This window comes from Mobula hypostoma, chromosome 3 (assembly GCF_963921235.1).
Source record: "Mobula hypostoma chromosome 3, sMobHyp1.1, whole genome shotgun sequence".
Lineage (NCBI taxonomy): Eukaryota > Metazoa > Chordata > Chondrichthyes > Myliobatiformes > Myliobatidae > Mobula > Mobula hypostoma.
The window spans coordinates 83,402,449-83,422,583 of NC_086099.1; positions in this window are offsets into that span (position 1 = coordinate 83,402,449).

Below are 20,135 nucleotides of genomic sequence, written 5' to 3' on the forward strand. Positions count from 1 at the left end.
TGCTGAGGATGTTCTATGAGTTTGTGGTGGCCAGTGCGATCATGTTTGCTGTTGTGTGCTGGGGCAGCAGGCTGAGGGTAGCAGACACCAACAGAATCAACAAATTCATTCATAAGGCCAGTGATGTTGTGGGGATGGAACTGGACTCTCTGACGGTGGTGTCTGAAAAGAGGATGCTGTCCAAGTTGCATGCCATCTTGGACAATGTCTCCCATCCACTACATAATGTACTGGGTGGGCACAGGAGTACATTCAGCCAGAGACTCATTTCACCGAGATGCAACACAGAGCGTCATAGGAAGTCATTCCTGCCTGTGGCCATCAAACTTTACAACTCCTCCCTTGGAGGGTCAGACACCATGAGCCAATAGGCTGGTCCTGGACTTATTTCCTGGCATAATTTATATACTACTGTTTAACTATTTATGGTTTTATTACTATTTAATTATTTATGGTGCAACTGTAACGAAAACCAATTTCCCTAGGGATCAATAAAGTATGACTATAACTATTATGTGTACAGTTAGTACAGCAGGGGGCTGAGTACACAGCCTTGTGGTGCACCGGTGCTCAGAGTGACTGTAGAGGAGAGCTTGTTCCCTATTTTTACAGCCTGCGTCCTGTCTGTGAGGAAGTTGAAGATCCAGCTGCAGATCTGAGTGCTAAGGCCCAGGTTCCGGAGCTTAGGAATCAGTTTACTTGGAATGATGGTATTAAAGACAGAGCTGTAGTCAATGAAAAGGAGCCTTACATGTGCGTCTTTATTCTCCAGGTGTTCTAAGGAGGAATGTAGGGACAGAGAGATGGCAACTGCCATTGACCTGTTGCTTCGGTACATTTTAAGTACATTTTAAGTATTTCTGCCAGGGCCCTGCAATTTCTACACTAGTCTCTCTCTTTCTTTTTAAATCTTTTTATTGAATAAGTATACAAAAAGGTAAGCCATATAGGCGCTAATACACTGTTAGAATATAATAAAATTACAGGAGATATTAATACAGAAAAAAAATGATACAAACAATGTAATTTAAACATAACATACTAAGCTAACATAATAGTATACTAATTTTTATATATATATATCAATAGAGAAAAGGAAAAAAAAAACCCCAAAAAAAACCCACCGTGCAACTAATCTAAAAGCAAAGCAAAGCAATGGGCTAACTTGGAACCAAGTAGAGTTAAAGAACTTAAAATCACGTCTTCAAACCCGACCTCCATTAAAAACAGTAAAAAAAACCAAGAAGGGTATATAAATATGGAGCAAAAAAGAGAAGAAAAAAAATTACATTAAATCAAAATATTGAATAAAAGATCTCCAGGTCTGTTCAAATTTAAGTGAGGAATCATAAAGATTGCTTCTAATTTTCTCCAAATTCAAGCATAATATCGTCTGAGAAAACCAAAAAAAGGTAGTTGGAGTATTAAGCTCTTTCCAATGTTGTAAAATACATCTTTTCGCAATTTAATTAAGAAATGCAATCATTCTACGGGCTGAAGGAGAAGGATTACTGGAAATTTTAGGTAGTCCAAAGATAGCAGTAATAGGGTGAGGAGAGATATCTATATTCAATACCTTTGAGATAATATTAAAAATGTCTCTCCAAAAAGTTTCCAGAGTAGGACAAGACCAAAACATATGAGTTAAAGAGGCTATCTGCCCCGGACATCTATAACAAAAAGGATTAATATGAGAATAAAAGCGAGCTAATTTATCTTTGGACATATGTGCTCTATGAACAAATTTAAATTGAATTAGGGAATGTTTAGCACAGATAGAGGAAGTATTGACTAATTGTAAAATCTGCCCCCAGTCATCCACGGAAATGATAGAACCCAATTCCTGTTCCCAATCTACCCTAATCTTATCAAATGGAGCTTTCCTAAGTTTCATAATAATATTATAAAACATAGCCGATGCACCTTTCTGACATGGATTAAGGTTAATTATAGTATCTAAAATATATGTAGGAGGAAGCATTGGAAAGGAAGAAAGTATAGTACTTAGGAAATTTCTAACTTGTAAATATCTAAAAAATGTATTCTTGATAAATTATATTTATTAGATAATTGTTCAAAAGACATAAGGGAACCATCTAAAAATAAATCCAAAAACCGTGAAATACCCTTAGTCTTCCAAATTTGAAAAGCACGATCCGTAAAAGAGGGAGGAAAAATTGTTACCTAAAATAGGAATCGCTAGCCCAAATTGGTTAAGATCAAAAAATTTTCTGAATTGAAACCAAATACGTAGGATATATTTAACTATCGGGTTAGAGACCACTAGTCTCTCTCAATGTCTGAGGAAATATCATGTCAGGCCCGGGAGATTTATCTACTGTTATTTGCTGTAAGGCAGCAAGCACCTCCTCCTCTTTAATCTCTATATGTTCCATGACACTGCTGCTAGTTTCCCTTCCTTCCATATACGCTATGCCAATTTCCTGGGTGAATATTGATGCAAAAAAATTATTTAAGATTTCCGCCATCTCGTGAGGCTCCACACATAGACGACCACTTTGATCTTCTAGGGGACCAATTTTGTCCCTTACTATCCTTTTACTCTTAATACACTTGTAGAAACCCTTCGGGTTTACCTTTACCTTCACATTATCTGCCAAGCAACTTCATGTCTTCTTTTTGCCTTCCTGATTTCCTTCTTTAGTAATTTCTTACATTTTCTATACTCTTCAAGTACCTCATTTGTTCCTTGTTGCCTATATCTGCTCTATACCTCTCTCTTGTTCTTAACCAGATCACTAATATCCCTTGAAAACCAAAGTTCCTTATGCCTGTTAACTTTGCCTTTAATCATGGCAGGAACATGCAAACTCTGCACTCTCAAAATTTCACCTTTGAATGCCTTCCACATACTGAACACATCCTTGCAGGAAAACAACTTATCCCAATCCACTCTTCCTGGATCCTTTCTCATCTCCTTAAAATTGACCCTTCTCCAATTTAGAACCTTAATTCGAGGACCAGACCTATCCTTATCCATAATTAACTTGAAACTAATGACATTATGGTCACTGGACCCAAAATGTTTGCCTACCCATACTTCTGTCACCTGACCTGCCTGGTTCCCTAATAGGAGATCAAGTATTGCATCCTCTCTCGTAGGTACCTCTATATATTGATTTAGAAAACTTCCCTGAACACATTGACAAACTCCACACCATCTAACCCTTTCACAGCATGGGAGTCCCAGTCAATATGTGGAAAGTTAAAAACCCCTACTATTACAACTTTCTGTTTCTTACATCGGTTTGCTATCTCTCTACAGATTTGCTCCTCCAATTCTCTCTGACTATTGGGCAGTCTATAATACAACTCTGTTAGTGTGGTCACACCTTTCCTGTTCCTCAGCTCCACCCATGTGGCCTCTGTAGACAAGCCCTCCAGGCTGTCCTGCCGATGCACAGCTGTGATATTCTTCCTGACTAGTAATGCCACAACTCCCCCGTTCATCCCTCCCCCTCTGTCACGTTTGAAACAACGGAACCCTGGAACATTAAGCTGCCAGTCTTGCACCCCTGCAACCAAGTCTCACTAATAGCAATAATGTCGTAATCCCATGTGCCAATCCACGCCCTAAACTCATCTGCCTTACCTACAATACTCCTTGCATTGAAATAGATGCACCTGAGAACATTTCTATCACGTACAAACCTTTGATTACTGTCTATACATGCAGGCCTCGCATGACCTTTATCCTCCTCCACCTCACTATCTGCTCTAGCACTCTAGTTCCTTTTCCCCTGCAAATCTAGTTTGAACTCCCCTGAGCAGAACTAGCAAACCTACCTACAAGGATGTTAGTCCCCATCCAGTTCAGGTGCAAACCGTCCCGTTGGAACAGGTCCCACCTTCCCTGGAACAAGGCCCAATTGTCTAGAAACATAAAGCTCTCCATCCTGCACCATCTCCTTAGCCATGTACTTAGCTGCATTAAATAGATAGATAGATATACTTTATTAATCCCGAGGGAAATTTGGTTTCGTTACAGCAGCACCAACCAAGAATAGAGCGTAAATATAGCAATACAAAAAACCCCAACAATCAAACAACAAAATGCAAACTATGCCAGATGGAAAATAAGTCCAGGACCAGTCTATTGGCTCAGGCTGTCTGACCCTCCACGGGAGGAGCTGCACATTCGATGGCCACGGGCAGGAACGACCTCCCATGCCACCAGTGTTGTATCACGGTGGAATGTGGCCGAAGTCCAACAGTAAAAAGTTCAGTATCGAGTCTGCAAACACGTTCCTCGATTGTAATATACACCAGATTGCACCATCCGTTGTTAACCAGATCAGTAAGCACGAAACTCCTTTACGCTTACTGCTCTCGGTGCACTTCCGATCAGCCGGAACAGTATTACCCACCGAACTCCTCTTCTCCAAAAGTCTCTGTTGTCTCGACCTGGTCCTCTTTCCTCGGCTTTGTGATCCAAGTTCCTATTTCTAGCCTCACTAGCATGTGGTACGAGTTTCAATCCTGAGATTGCAACCCTGGAGGTCCTGTCCTTCAACTTTGCACCTAACTCCCTAAACTCTAAATTCTCTTTAGGGAGTAATGGGGAGAGTACAAGGAATTGGGCTACGGTAAAAAATTAACCATGTTGTTATTGAATGATATTGCAGGCTGAGGGGTTGAAAGACATAATCCTGCTTTTTTTAAAGTAGGTCACCAGTAAGGGTTGACCGTTAATAGCCCTTCCACCATTTTGCTGAGGATTGCAAGTGGTTTGCTGAGGTACTATATTGGCAGAGATCAATTATCCTTTATTTGTGAACTAACTTTCCTGGGAAATTTTCTGTATTGTTATGTCGCTAACAATACTGTATTGGAACTGTCTGGTTAGAACCACAACTGCTAAACAAACTTAAATCACTAGCAATGTAATTGATTTTTTGTCTGACCCATTAATTTTGCTGCAATTTACTAATGAAACATCAAATTGGCCAAAGTCTTACTTTTTATTGTAGATGGACTGTGTATTCAGCACTTTTGCCTGATCATAGTTGCCAAGTTTTAATCATCTTTTGCATTGACTGTCTTGTCTCTGGTATTATTGAAGATCAGTGTGTTCATGGGTCGGATCAATCTCAATACTTATTGAATTGTCCATGACTATTTATAATTCCGCACACTGGTCAGCAGAGCTAGGCATCCTATTTACATGTATGTCTGCAGTTATTTTGTACAACTTGATCTGCTTAGGCTATTACTGTATTAACTTTAAATGTCCTTGTTCAGTGCAAATATTGCTCAGATTTCATATAAAGGCAACACCCATATTGAGGTCACTTGGGTAACAGAAATCAGTCATCAGTGAATTTACAAATATGGAATAAAGTTTGCTGTCAGGGAACTTATGTGAAAATACTGTTATTTAAAAAAAAAACTTATTTTTCACCTGCAAGTGCAGGTGACCTGACTTGGCTTTATGGAAAATTTAGTTACAGACCACTCCTAGGAACAGATCCCCCTAGTAATGTAATTATGCCACTTAATTCATGAGCAGTATCTGCATTTAGAGATTTCCAGGAAAAATATCTGGGGGAAAATGCCCTTAATAGCACTTTACAAATCTTCAGGCAAAAGTAACAAAGTAGTTGGTGAACTGAGAACCCCAACTTATCAACATAAAAAAAATCCTGACACACTTTCTTCACCAACACCTTGCTTCATTTTAACCTTGTGCTTTCCTTTCTTTCAAAACCTTTAAGGCAACGGCCTTCCCATGCCAAAATCTTTTTTTTTTTTGTAAACTTTCTAAAACTACTGATGGGGAGGATGTGGAAGGAGTATTTTCTTGACATTTGTTCAATGAAACTGTAATTACCTAATTATTTTCACATTGCTGTTTAAGGGTGCTTATCTTCTACATTTCCATTACAACAAAGATCCAAGATTGTGATAGGTTATTTATTCTAGCACCACCCCCATCATCTCTTGCCAACAATTTTTGGGAATAGTAAACCTGGCAGCTGGAACTATTAAGCAGCCTGGAACCTAATAAATAAATTCAATTAGCAGCAAGTGACCTGATTGACGTCTTTTTCTCTTCTACCATGGACACGTCTTAGTGTGCCTGCTTCAAATGATATTTAATATAAGTTATCGTTATTCCTAGTGGAGACTTGATGGCTTGAAATTGACTAGAGGACACTAGCAAGTAGGAAATTGGTGCAGATTTGGAGAAGACGATCATATTGGTTAAGCCCTACAAGCAGTTTCTTATCTGCGCATTGCTGCCAAAATCTTCATATAGCCCAAGAACAGTGGAGGATCTTGCTGAAACTCCCCCGTGTTCACAATGGTGAAACTGCACTCAGATTCTGTGCCAGATTGGATCTATGAGCCCATAATTTGGATGGAGCTTCCTAGGCTATAAGTTATATAGTAAGCTAACTCACATGTATATATTTTGTAATTATTTGTTTGTTTTAGATGTTTCAACTGTTTAACATGTTCTTGATTGAGTTTTTTAAAAAAATTGGCAAACTTTTTGTCTTTGATTAGCAGATTGGTTTATTATTTTCACATGTACAGGGGTAGAGTGAAAAGGTTTGTTTTGCATGCTATTCATGAAGTTCACTTCATGACAACAGTTCAGTGAGGTAGTGCAAAGGAAGGCACAAATAGACTGCAGAAAAAAGTGTTCCAGTTACAGAGAAAGTGCACTGCAGGCAGACAATAAGGTGCAAGGCAATAGCAGGGTAAATTGTGAGGTCAAGAGTCCATCTTATCATACCAGAGACTATTCTACAGACTTATAACAATGGGATAGAAGCTGCCCTCGAGTTTGTTGGTATGTGCATTCAGGCATTTGTATCTTCACCTGATGGGAGGATTGTGAAAAGAGAATGTCTGGGGTGGGAGGGGTCTTTGATTATGTTGGCTGCTTTACTGAGGCAGTGAGAAATGTAGACAGAGTTCTTGGAGGCAAGGCTGTTTTTTTTTTTGTGATGTACTGTGCTGTGCCCACACCAGCTGTGTTTTCTTAGACTTTTGGGCAGAACAGTTGCCATGCTAAACCATGACGCATCCAGATAGGATGCTTTCTATAATGCATCAATAAAAATTGACAGATTCATGTCAATTTTTTTAATTCCTGTGGAGGCAGAGGCATTGATAAGCTTTCTTGACCATTGCATCTATGTACCAGGACAGACTATTGGTGATGTTCCTTCTTAGGGACGTGAAGTTCTCAACCCTCTTGATCTCAGCACCGTTGATGTAAACAGGAGCATATGCACCACCTCCTTCCCTGAAGCCAATAACTTTTGTTTTGCTGACATCATGCCAGTTAGAAAGCAAAGTTGAGGCAAGGTTACACAATTTGTTAAAGTTATCCCCAGTATTTTTGTGGACAGAATTTAATTTGGTCCTACAATGTCAGCTGATAATCAAAAGCACCTTACTGCTTGGGCCTAGGACCACGTTGGTCAACTGGATCATTCTATGGTTTAATCAGAATCAATTATTTTTTGCCCTGTAGTATCTTGAATTTCAGGTTTAAAAATTCTGAAAAAAGTCGGTGAGTGATTTCTGACAATACAGAAAAAAAGTTTGTTTAACTTTGAGGATCCATATGGAAATATTAATCTGTGAGAACAACCTGGATAAAGAACAAATTAAGTTGATTCTCTTTCGTAAGCTGCCAAGCAAGCCTCTAAATTTCAGATAAATTGCTGAAAAATATTGGTAAAATTTAATAAGGCACATGGCTGCATTAGAGCTGGTCACATTTTGAAAGTAAATTCATTTCTAACGTGTGTCTGTTACATAATGACCTTAATCAAGGGGTCCCCCAGAGACTCTATCTCCAAGATGACCTCTGTCAAGAAGTATATCACTCCAATACATTCTCAATCTTTATCTCCTTCAATGGACTTCCTTTTGTGTCCTACTGCTAATCTACAAGATGAAAGTGAAACCGTTCAACCTACGTCATCTTCATTCAGAGCAAGGTCAACATTGATGTGCAGTTTAGAGTCTAGGTATGAGCTGTCGTTTGTCCATTCACTGAAGAATGCAAAAGAATGTACAGTATGCAATACTTGATGTCCACCAAAGGAAGATCTGCTAACTTGCTTCCACTGTACAACAACACTGTCTCACAATAAATGTTCATGACAAGATCCTGGAAAATCCTGGCAATTTTCCATTTTTCAAGACCTGCTGCTCAGCAAAGGCAGACATTAATAATGGAGTAGACCATTTAATTTATGTGGCAGTACAGCCTTTGCCCATCCGAGGAAGAGCATGTTTGAAGATCGAGACCTCAAACTCACCATATTCAGTTGGGCGGCAATAATTCCTGCCCTGTGTACTTTTTGAGTTATGAATACTTGTATCAAGCACATGAGAGGTACAGTCTCCAAAAAAGCCCTGATAATCCACTGGTAGGATAAGTATACCAATGTCTTCGTCCTCTTCAGTACCCACATCCCTCCCATTGAATAACCTTCAGATGGCTCCGATGGAGTGGAAATATGGTTTGCATGCCTGTCACCAGATACATGAATCAGATAATCTGTTCTGAACTGTAGGATTGCAAAGAGCTTACTAGGTGCATCTATTTAAAATGTTCTCATAACTTTCTAAAAAGTGCAACATCCCAATTACCTCGATGTGAATCTCTGGGTTAAAATCCCCAGAAAGTGGGTGTTGAGTCTTCAGGATGGTATGGAGAATCTTGAGTCCATTCATCAGGGGCACACAGAAGCCAGGTATAAATGATGTAAGGTGCAGCTCAAAATTAATCTGCCTGTGCCTCATCAAGCATCTCCTGTCTCACCAATGCCAGGGTCTGCTGCTCTGACATTGGCCTCATCAAATGCCTCATCTGAATTGCATTGAAGTCATCCTTGATCCTGAGGTACAGCTTAAGAAAAGAAATTAAATTTAATTCTTCCATACCTGTTGACATTTGCCTTTCATTAAATTATGCCTTTTTTGTTTCCTTCTCTCTGAAGCTTTCAATGCACGTTAGTAACCAATATTAACATACTTGCATATTGCCTTAGATATGTAGAAGTTGGAAAGTTTGTTCATCCACTTCATGCAACACATGGAATCACAAAGACATCAGGATAAAGCCCCTAAGTAAGACAGAACTAAGTCAGGAACTTGAGCTTGGTCCTTATGATTTTGGAATAACTTTAAATGGATGTCATCATCAGGTGCCATGCCCAGATTGAGCTTTGACCGCCATGGCCCACACACTCCTGTTTCGAGTCAAGTGGATCAATTCATTGGTATTCATTTCCAGTTCTCTGGCTGCTGTCTCCATCATCATTTGTCTTTGCCTTCCTTTTGTTTTCTTCCCTTCAATCTTTCCCATAATTACCGTGCATTCTAACTCGTCTTTCCTAATCACATGTCCAATGAAGTTACGTTGCTTTTTCATGATCTCATACATTATTTCTCTTTTTGTGTTTGCTCTGTTCATGACATCCTCATTAGATATTCATTTCGTCCATGATATTCTTTGCATCCTCCTCAAAAACCACATCTCTGTTTCTTCAATTCGTTTCCTCATGTTACTAGATATTGTCCAGCATTCTGATCCATATAACATAACTGGATAAGTGTAACATTTGAATACTCTGAGGCAGGTTGTCATGCCTAGCTTAGTGTTTCATGCATGCAAAACTTTTGCTAAAATTTAGATTATAAATTTAAGGTCATCTTGATTTCTGTTCTAATTTGAAGGTCAAGGTATTGGGGAGCAATCTCTGCTGTTAGAGAAACAAAAAATCTGTAAAAATGATGTGTTACATTTTAAGCAACTTCCTTCAATTGAGTTCTACTTGAAATTGACTAGTTTATTAATTCGTATTGATCTTCCAGTTGCTGAAGTTATAGATGGGATAATCAGCCTACCAACTCCATGTTGAATAATACGCATCTAAGCTAACACTAATACCGCTTCTTTTTCTTTCCAATATTTCCTTTTTCACTTTTTCCCCCAAATTCTCATCCTCACCTACACTCTAGTGACAATTTAAAATAAAAAGTTAACCAACCTATGCATGTGTCTTTCGGATGAAATTTATTTAGTTATTTTTATTTATTTAAAGATACAATGAGGAACAGGCATTTCCAATTAGCTGCACTACCCAGTTAACTCATCTATTTAACACTGGCCTAATCACAGGACAATTTGCAATGACCAATTCACCTACTAACTGGCATGACTTTGGACTGAGAGAGGAAACCCATGCTATCATGTGGAGAATGTGGTGCCAGAATTGAACTCCAAATTCCAAAAAGCCCCAGCCTGCAATAAAGTTGTGCTAATTGCTATGCTGCATGGTGCCCACCAAGATGAAACTGATCACGTCGAGAGCACACAAATTCTACATGTGCATCACCTGATGTCAAGATTGCAGTCAGGTTGTTAGACCTGTGAGGCAGCAGTTCTACTAGCTGTGTTATTGTGTGTCCCTGTTGTTTTTAGCATTACAGGAATGATTTGAACTGGAATTCCTTTTATGGTAGTATTCAGCAATGTCAAACTTCAATTGGTTTTCACGTTTTCCCTGACTATGGTTCATTTGCCTGAATTCTTTGAAATGTATTGAGCTATTGGTGTAATTTTTCCCCCACCAAAAATAACTTGCAGGGTTGGAAGTCTGAAGGGAATGTCAGCAATGGCACGAAGAATCTTATAGAAGACTCCAGTAAAGATTCTGAAGTGGCAGATCTAAATTGAGTGACAGATCAACAGCCTCTCCCAAGATCTAACCTAATTTCTCTGTTGCACTTTCAAAAAAATCTCCTTAAATGAGCTTGATGAGTTAGGAAATCTACCTAAGTTTCTTGTTTAGCTCCAACTGAAGTGGTGTTTGAGAGTCTCCAATTCAAAGTATTTGAACCTGATTTAGGGATTTAAATGTGAGGTGGTACAGCGAAGGACCAGCGGCCCTTAATGCTCCACATTCTTCCATGTTTGTTTTGCAGCAATATTATCTAATTTGTGATCATCGGTCACATTGGCTTGAGGATGCTCCTGTGGCCTTTTATCATCAGTGAGGAAAGCAGATGGAATGTGTGATTTATGCCTGAGCTGTGCTTCAATTTTGTTATTGCTACGTCTTTCTTTTGATTACTACCAGTACAAATATTGAGCCAAACTTTGAAGTGAACATTTAACACTCCAGAATTTTGCCAGCTTTATTTGGCACAACACTCTGACAAACATCATTGTTGTAGACTGTTTAAAATGCAGAAATGCACACAATGATTTAATGGAAGTGATCTGAACAGATAGCAAGCTAACTTAATGATGTGTATAAATATCATTTGCAACATATTTAGTGCCTTAAGTGCGTAAACTGCTACATATTTGTGAACAAACACTAATTTGTTTTCTTAATGACTTTGAATTGATAAATTGCCATTTAAAATGAGTGTGCTTAAGTTGTGGTTGATTATTTTGTAAAATGCTTTGGATTTTTTTATGTAGAGTATGATGTGAGTATGATACAATACTATTAAGAATCAACATTACTAGTTGCAGCTTAACATTCCTTTCAACATAGCAGACTCTAGTGGCTAATTTATCTTACTACAGTTTCTGTTTAAAGCACTGCACTCTCTGTATTTGAACATGAATTTCCAGGAATGTTTAATTGGCTAGTGACGTTCGTGACCTCAGCAGTTATCTAGTGGATGTCGCGCAAGTTATGTTCTAGTAGAATTTTTCTGTGAACCCATTATTTCTTGTTCAAAGATTATTTCCTACTTGTCTCGGCAAAGCCAGGGGACAATATGGGAAAAGCTATGGGCAGGGAACCTTGATATCAAGCTTTTTTATTTTTTTTTTGGCTTGACTGAAACAATACATTGTTGGTAGCTGGCAATCAGAGTTACCAAGGCATCTTTTAGATGGAAGAAGCTGGGATTCGGGAAGATGATTGTTCAAATCAAAAGTGCCCTGGATTCTGAAGGGGTGAAAAATGAAACGTATCTTTACATTGTACCAGCCTGTGTCAGGGTTTTTTGTTGCCCACCAATTCAAGTGGCTTGTAATTGATTTGCGTTCGTTTGAGACATAATCAACTATTGAATGTGAATGTGCTTTGACACACACTAATAATACTTGTCCGCAAGACAGAAGTTCTTTGACTTTGCAACATGGTAAAATATTGGTGAAAATCCAGAATATGTATCAGTAATTGTGGCATTCTGACTGATTTCAATCTGGAAATTTTGAAGATTAGCTGAAAATATTAAAAAAAAATCAGAAGAGCCCAAATAGTTCGATCATTCATACCAACAATAAGAGAAAGACAACTCAGATTCCTAGGACACATCATGCGGAAAGATGAACTAGAAAAACTCATACTCTCTGGAAAGATTGAGGGGAGTAAACCTAGAGGAAGACCTCGGCTTATGTACATCAAAAGCATAGCCAGGTGGCTACACATCGAGGAAATGGAAGTCATCCAAAAAACGAAGGATAGGTCTATATGGAAAACCATGGTCACCAAAGTCCGTATCGGATATGGTACCTAGACAGACATAGCAGATGATCGAATTTAAATTCCATTTCAATGACAAAAATTAGGCTGTGGAAGTAAGTTTTGCTGAGCTCCTTATCAGAAAACAGAATGGAAAGAAATAAAAGAAAAGTGGTGGTAAATGCAACAGTGTCTGAAAATCAAAAAAAAAGATGTGGAGGCTGGAATTTAAATGACTTACTGGCTGCTTACAGTATTTTCTGCTATAGTCATTAACGTGGTTGGATTTACTAGCCATTATAATCTTTCTGATATGTTGTAGTGCTGCATATGGAGAGGGAAATTCGAGTGTTATATGCTTGAATGCAATTCATTGTACACTTATTTTTGGGAAAATAAATTGAAGTAAACAGCAAAGCCTACGGGGATGTAGAAGGCAAAATAGTAGAATTAGTTTGCTTGCATGTTTTTCTCCTGAGTACAAGTTGAGTAACCAACAGGTGTAGAAAAAATGAGCTGTGATGGTGTCAATGCAGGTATAATTACTGTGTGACTTGCTGCCCCAAACAATTTACATTAAAAGTGCTCCATCACCCGTACACTACAACCATCAAGATCATGTATCTGTGATTAGTTACTAAAGTAGTGTTGAGCACAGCGAGAATGAATGACCCCTTTCTTCCATCGCTGCACCAAAGATGTTGGGTGCGCTGAGCCCTACGTACAACCTTAATTATTTTATTTAGTGATACAAGGCAAAGGAGGCCCTTCTGGCCCTTTGATCTGCACCGCCCCAGCAACCACCGACAACCCTAACCTAACCCTAACCTAATCATGGGGCTACTTATCCAGATCAAATAACTTTCCCAGTATGACTTTGAACTGTGGGAGAAAGCTGGAGCACCACGCATTCCACAGGGAGGATGTACAGAGACTCCTTACAGAGGACGCAGGAACTGAACTCCAAACTTCGACACCCTGAGCTGTAATAGCATTTGCTATCATGGCAGAGGAAATGACGGTGTTTTTGAAAGGGAGTTAATGTACATTGTCACTCGGTCCCCTCTTCCAGATCATTAATGTATATCATTTAGACCTTTAGATCATCATCATGGCTTGGCTTCGCAAACGAAGATTTAGGAAGGGGGCTGCCCAGGCTCGCTGGTGGCTGACAGACTAGTATGTGACAGGCAGGCCCGGCCACGGCAGCTGCGAAGGAAATTCTGTTCTGGGTTTGGTGCTGCTGTGTCACGGTTCTTCCTCCTTCTCCTTTTGTCCTCAATGCCAGTCCTGCATGCATTCTCGAAGGAAGAGACAAACTGGTAAATGGGGTGTCACGAGGCCTCGCGATCGGAGGCTCGATTAGACAACTGGTGATGGCCATTGTGACAGGCACTAAGGGATTTCTTCCGAGAGTCCTTGTACCTCTTCTTCGGTGCCCCTCTGTCAGGGTGGCCAGTGGAGAGTTCGCCATTCAGCACAATCTTGGGCAGGCGATGATCCTCCATCCAGGAGACGTGCCCTGCCCAGCGCAGCTGTGTCTTCAACAACATGGCCTCGATGCTGGTGACCTCCGCCTGTTCGAGGACTTCGATGTTCGTGACGAAGTCATTCCCGTGGATGTTCAGGATGGTGTGGAGGCAGCACTGGTGGAAACCCTCAAAGAGTCATAGGTGGTGACGGTAGGTGACCCACGACTCGGAGCCGTACAGGAGGGTGATCAGTACAATGGCTCTGTACACACTGATCTGTGTGCCTTTCTTCAAATGCTTGTTGTTCCAGACTCTTTTGTACAGCCTGCCGAATGCGTTGTTTGCCTTTGCTAGTCTGTTGTCAATCTCTTTGTCGATCTTGGCATCTGAGGAGATGGTGCGCCCCAGGTAGCTGAACTGGTGGACTGTCTTCAGCTCTACCTCACTGATGGTGATGCGGGGAGGGTGGTAATCTTCCTGAGGTGTGGGCTGATGGAGAACTTCTGTCTTCTTCAAGCTGACGTCCAATCAGAAGAACTCGGTAGCTTCTGCGAAGCAGGATGTTATACGCTGCAGGGCTGTCTTTGTGTGGGCAACAAGGGCAGCATCATCGGTGAAGAGTAGCTCTCGGATGAGTTGTTCCAATGTCTTGGTGTGGGACTGTAATCGCCTCAGGATGAACAGGCTGCCATCGGTGCAGTATCGGATATAAACACTGTCCTCATCATCAAGGTCTTCTGTGGCCTAACGAGCATCATGCTGAAGAAGATGGTGAAGAGCGTCGGCACAAGGACGCAGCTTTGCTTTACTCTGTTGCCTATTGGGAAGGGTTCTGAGAGGTCGTTGTTGTGTCTGACTTGGCCACTCTGATCTTCATGTAGCTGGATGACCATGCTGAGGAATTCTGGGGGGTATCCCAGTTGTTCCATGATTTGTCACAGACCTTCCCTTCTCACAGTGTCAAAAATGCTTTGGTAAGGTCGACAAACATCATGTACAATCCCTTGTTCTGAACCCTACATTTCTCTTGGAGCTGCTGAGAACAAATACCATGCCGGTGGTGCTCCTGTTGGCTCTGAAGCCACACTGGCTCTCTGGGAGGTGTTCTTCTGCAATGATGGGCACCAATCTGTTCAGGAGTACTCTTGCGAGGATGTTTCCTGCGATAGAGAGAAGAGTTATCCCCGGTAGTTGGAGCAGTGGGACTTTTCCCCCTTGTTCTTATACAGGGTGATGATGACTGAATCACGGAGGTCCTGTGGTAGTTTACCTTGTTCCCAGCAGCAAACAAAGAACTCGTGGAGTTTGGTGTGTAACGCTGGGCCCCCATGCTTCCAAATCTCAGGTGGGATTCCATCAACTCCTGCTGCCTTGCCACTTTTCAGCTGCTCTATGGCCTTGACTGTCTTTTCTAGGGTTGGAATCTTGTCCAGTTCTGTTTCCTCTGGCTGTTGTAGGATGCGATGAATTGCTGAGTGTTGGACCATGCGGATGGCACTGAAGAGAGTCTGGAAATGTTCCGACCACCAGTTCAGGATGGACGCCTTGTCTGTGAAGAGCGCCTGACCGTCTGCACTGCGCAAGGGACTCTGGACCTGGTGCAAAGGGCCGTACACCACTCTCAGGGCTTCATAAAACCCTCTGTGGTCACCGGTGTCTGCGCAAAGCTGAGTTCTCTTTGCGAGGTTGGTCCATCATACATTCTGAATCTCTCGAAACTTGCGCTGGAGATTGCTGCATACAAGGTGGAAGGATGCTTTCTTATCAGGACAAGACGGCTGAGCAAGGTGTGCCTGGTGGGCGGATCTCTTCTTCGGCAGCAATTCTTGGATCTCCTGGTTGTTTTCACCAAACCAGTCCTTGTTCTTCTTTGTGGAAAACCCTAGGACTTCTTCAGAGGTTTGCAGGATGGTGGTTCGCTGGGCACTTCTGGAGAGGAGTCTGTGGGGGAAACTGGAATCATGAAGCCTTGACTGAAGATTAGTCTGAAAGTCAGCTTTCACTTCAGCTGACTGGAGGTTGCCAACCTGAAACTTCTTCCTTGGAATGCCTCCTCTCTTTGTCTTGGATTTGAAATGGAGACTGAGTTTGCAGCAGACAAGACGATGGTCTATGTGACACTCTGCGCTGGGCATCACTCAGGTGAGTAAGGCATCCTGAAGGTCTCTCTGGCACACCAAGGTGTAGTCTATGATGTGCCAATGCTTAGACTGAGGATGCATCCAGGTTGCTTTCAAATTGTCTTTCTGCTGGAAAATGGTGTTAGTGATGGTGAGTTGCTGCTCTGTGCAAAACTCTAACAGAAGGCGCCCGTACTTATTGCAGTTTCCAACACCATGTTTGCCAAGTACTCCTTTCCAACCCTCTGAATCTTGGCCTACTCTGGCATTGAAGTCACCAAGGATGAAGACCTTGTCGTCTGCAGGGGCATTCCTTACGAGATTGCGCGGATCAGTGTTCGACCGCATTTGAGGATGCCCATTGATCGTGGCTAGTCAACTGGGGGAAATGGAAAACTTTGGTTAGGCCACCTTTTCTAGGCCCCTCTCCGTGTGGAGCAAGCAGTGCTCTCCCTAGAGAAGGCTGCCTGGTCGTTCAGGGTGCTGCCGAATGATATCATCGTCTCCGGGGTCAACATCAGACGACCCATACACCTGAACCGCCTGCATGCAGGATCGAAACTGTGGCTTCCAGTGTCACCTTCCACCTGCCGTTTTTGCCCCTTTCCCATCGCTGCAGGGCTTGATGAATGGTTGTAGATGTGGGTGTGTCCTTCGGTTTGCGCAATGGTATTTTAGGTGGAGTGCAGTGTGCGCGGTACTGGCCCCACCCATTACACCGGGGTTCATCTGTCATAGCCTAGCAAGCTGGGACGGTGACAGCGAGGTCCTCAGGTCATAGGATTTACGTCGGACTGTCATTCTCCTAAGTGGATGGCCTGACAAGGCTAACGAGCCCCACCTGCCCGGGTTTGGAGTCAGAGTTGTCCTTCTCTTAGGCTGACTGCCAACCAAGGCTAATGAGCCCAGCCTACCCATTCAGTTATACCGCCAGACGCTTGGTCGCGCCAATACATAGCAAGCTTGGTGGAAACAGGGGCACCAACGAGAAGGTGTTGCTACAGATGCAGTAATGTAGGAGAGGCAATTTGCAGTGGCCTCCTGCCTAGCAGGCCAGACAGCGACCACGTGGCGATCACTACACCAGGAAAGGAGGGGAATGTATTGCCCGTACACTTTTCCTGGGTGAGCGGGACGTCAGGCCCAGACCTCACCCGCCCCCCAGACCTTTAGATATTTAGATGTTAAACGTTTAGATCTTTAGAAAATAGTTCTACTATTTGAATTCATGGCTTTACTGATGAAGGAGCATGTAATTCCAAATTGTCCATGTTTAGAAGGTGTGTCAAGGTATAATTCATTAGTTTATTTCTGATTTGATACACTATTTTCATTTGATTCAGTAACTTAGAAAGTGGGTTTGAAGCTAGACGGAACGAGAGTGGACTTAGAAAGTTGCATCGTGCAAATGCCTCAGTTTATTTTGATAACAGTGGTTGTTATTTTTCAGTTGTTATTAGATAGGGTGATGAGAGTATGCCAATGCTTCATCAGGTGTTGCAGGAATTTCACAAGTATTGCGTGTAGTTCTGATTAACCCAAAGGAATGGCAGCTTGGTACCAGCAGCGTTATAGGAGTTGCCAGTCAGCATCAAATTCAATGTAGGACTGCGTTAGGGACTCCAACTCCCGATTTTGCCCTTTGGGTTTACTCCCAAAACCTTCCCTATGAGTGGGTATAGCAGCAAGACAGCGGAGCTCTGAGCTCAGAGTTTTTCTTCTCCTAGACCACAGCTGAGGAGCCTTTTCTGCCCAAAGCGACTTGTTTTAAGGTGCCGGTAACCCGTCTTTGCCCCTTCTCCTGTCATCAAAAACTGTTCCACTGGCCTTGATAGCTGAGCCACATGTGAAGACCAGGAGCTGGACTTGGTTGTATGAGGCTATTTGAGGCGCACACCATTGGGAGCATTTAATAGGTAGCGGAAGCTTATCCCCATTACCACCCCCCCCCGCCCCCCCAGGCTCTGACAACCTTAATAAATAAATAAATAAATCTCATATCAAATGTAAGTGCGGTACAGAATCAAATGCTTTTAGGTGGTCAATATAACAACATCAAAATTTTCTGCTTTTGCACCAGGCTTAATTTAGGATTACAAAATCAACAATCAGTTCTTTGCTTCCTTTCATACCCTTATGACATCCTTTCTGCTCTTCTGTAAGTATATTATGGTTATCTAAGTGAGTGGTGATTAGTTGCGGGATGCATGATGTTACAGTTTTATATATAGTTTATAAATGAGTACTAGGACAATATTTTGTTGGGTCACTTGTGAATTCTCCTTTACTTGAGAGATATGTTTTACCTTCTGTTAAAAGTTAAGGTACCTGTTCAGGATTCTTAAATGTTGTTGTTGATGTCTATTAGTAGCAACTGATGAGGGCAAGTACTGTAATTTTTTAGACCAATAATTGTGAACATTATCTCTGCTGGTACTTTTCCAGTTGTGGGTATTTTTTATAATCGCTCTTCAATTGTGTGAGTACATTCTTTTTCCTCCCTCATCCAGCTTGCTTTTTGATTGTGCATCACTCTGTTGACCAGATCTAGGGTTGGTGACATTTTGGCTTATCAAATTTCATTTCAATGTCCTGTATAAACATTTTTCTTTGTTTCAGAACTGATAATTCTGTTTTCTTCGTCTAGTGTATTTTATATATCTATTTACTCTATGCACCAAGCTTTTGTTAGTGTATCTACAAATTCTACAATACTTTTGTTAGGATGACCATAACTTTAATGACCTTGTACTTCCTTACCTTTTTTCTTAACTTTCTTGTTTGGGTTATCTATTTTATACCCCATTAGAGTATATTTCTAATTACTATTATTTTTTTCTTTTCCTATGTACTTACACAACTTGCTGTCTTTTACACGCTGATTGTCTGCCCTGTTGGTGGGGTCTTTCATCGATTCCATTATAGTTATTGGATTTATTGGGTATGCCCGCAAGAAAGTGAATCTCAGGATTGTATATGGTGACATATATGTACATTGATAATTAACTTACTTTGGACTTTGAACTTGAAAGCTGCATTCAGGAGTGGAATGGCAACATGTTGCAATTTTTCCGGTAACTATTAACAGAAGTTGATAAATTAATTTTCTAAATTCTTATCTGCCACACAAATGAGATACTGGGGAGCAGTGAGGGTGGATCTCTGAATCCTTCTGAGCTCTATTTTGTCTGTGTCCCTTGAATCAAGGCTGCATCAAATCCAGGGCATAACTCTCCATAATTCTAACATAACAGTAGATAATTAAAATTGTTTGAGACAGACTATTTCTCACAGAACTGGGAGATTTATGTACAGTTATGTACATACGTACACTTATGTAAAGTTTAGAAAATGTAGTTAAAGGCTAAGCACAGAAGATCTATCTAGAGAAGTAAATAGAGGGAGATAATTGAAGAGAGAGGAAGGAATATATAAAAAAAAACAAAGCAGGAGAGAGACCGAAGACCACAAAAAAGCAGAAGTCATGAGTATAATTAACTTCCACATCCTGGATGTACAATCTCCTAAGGCAGTGCTAGGCTGCATCCTCTGCTTCACTTTCCAATGGGCACACAGGACCTGGTGACATTGATGAGGGTTGGTAACTATTTACTTATATTGGTTGGTTGCAAAACACAATGGGTCCAATATCCTTGCAGGCAGGTTTGCTAAAGCTGTTGGAGTGATTTGGCATGGGGATGGGATCCAGAGTGATAAATCTGAGGGTGGGCATTTGGCTTAAAGGCAGAGGTAAATCGTTGTGATCCTGTGTGGAAGAACAACCAGTAGAAAGGGCATAATTGCAGTCCATTGGATGGATTGAAATGCATCTATTTTTATGCGAGGTGCATGAGGAACAAGAGGGGTGGACTGAGGGCATGGGTCAGTACATGAAGCAATGATATTGTAGCCATTATAGAGACATGGCTGTCACAAGGGGAGGAATGGCTGCTGAGTGTTCGGGATTTCATTGTTTAAAAAGGGACAGAGAAGGAGGTAAAGGAGGTGGGGAGTGGCATTGCAATAATATCACAGCTGCAGAAAGGAGGGATTGTTTACTG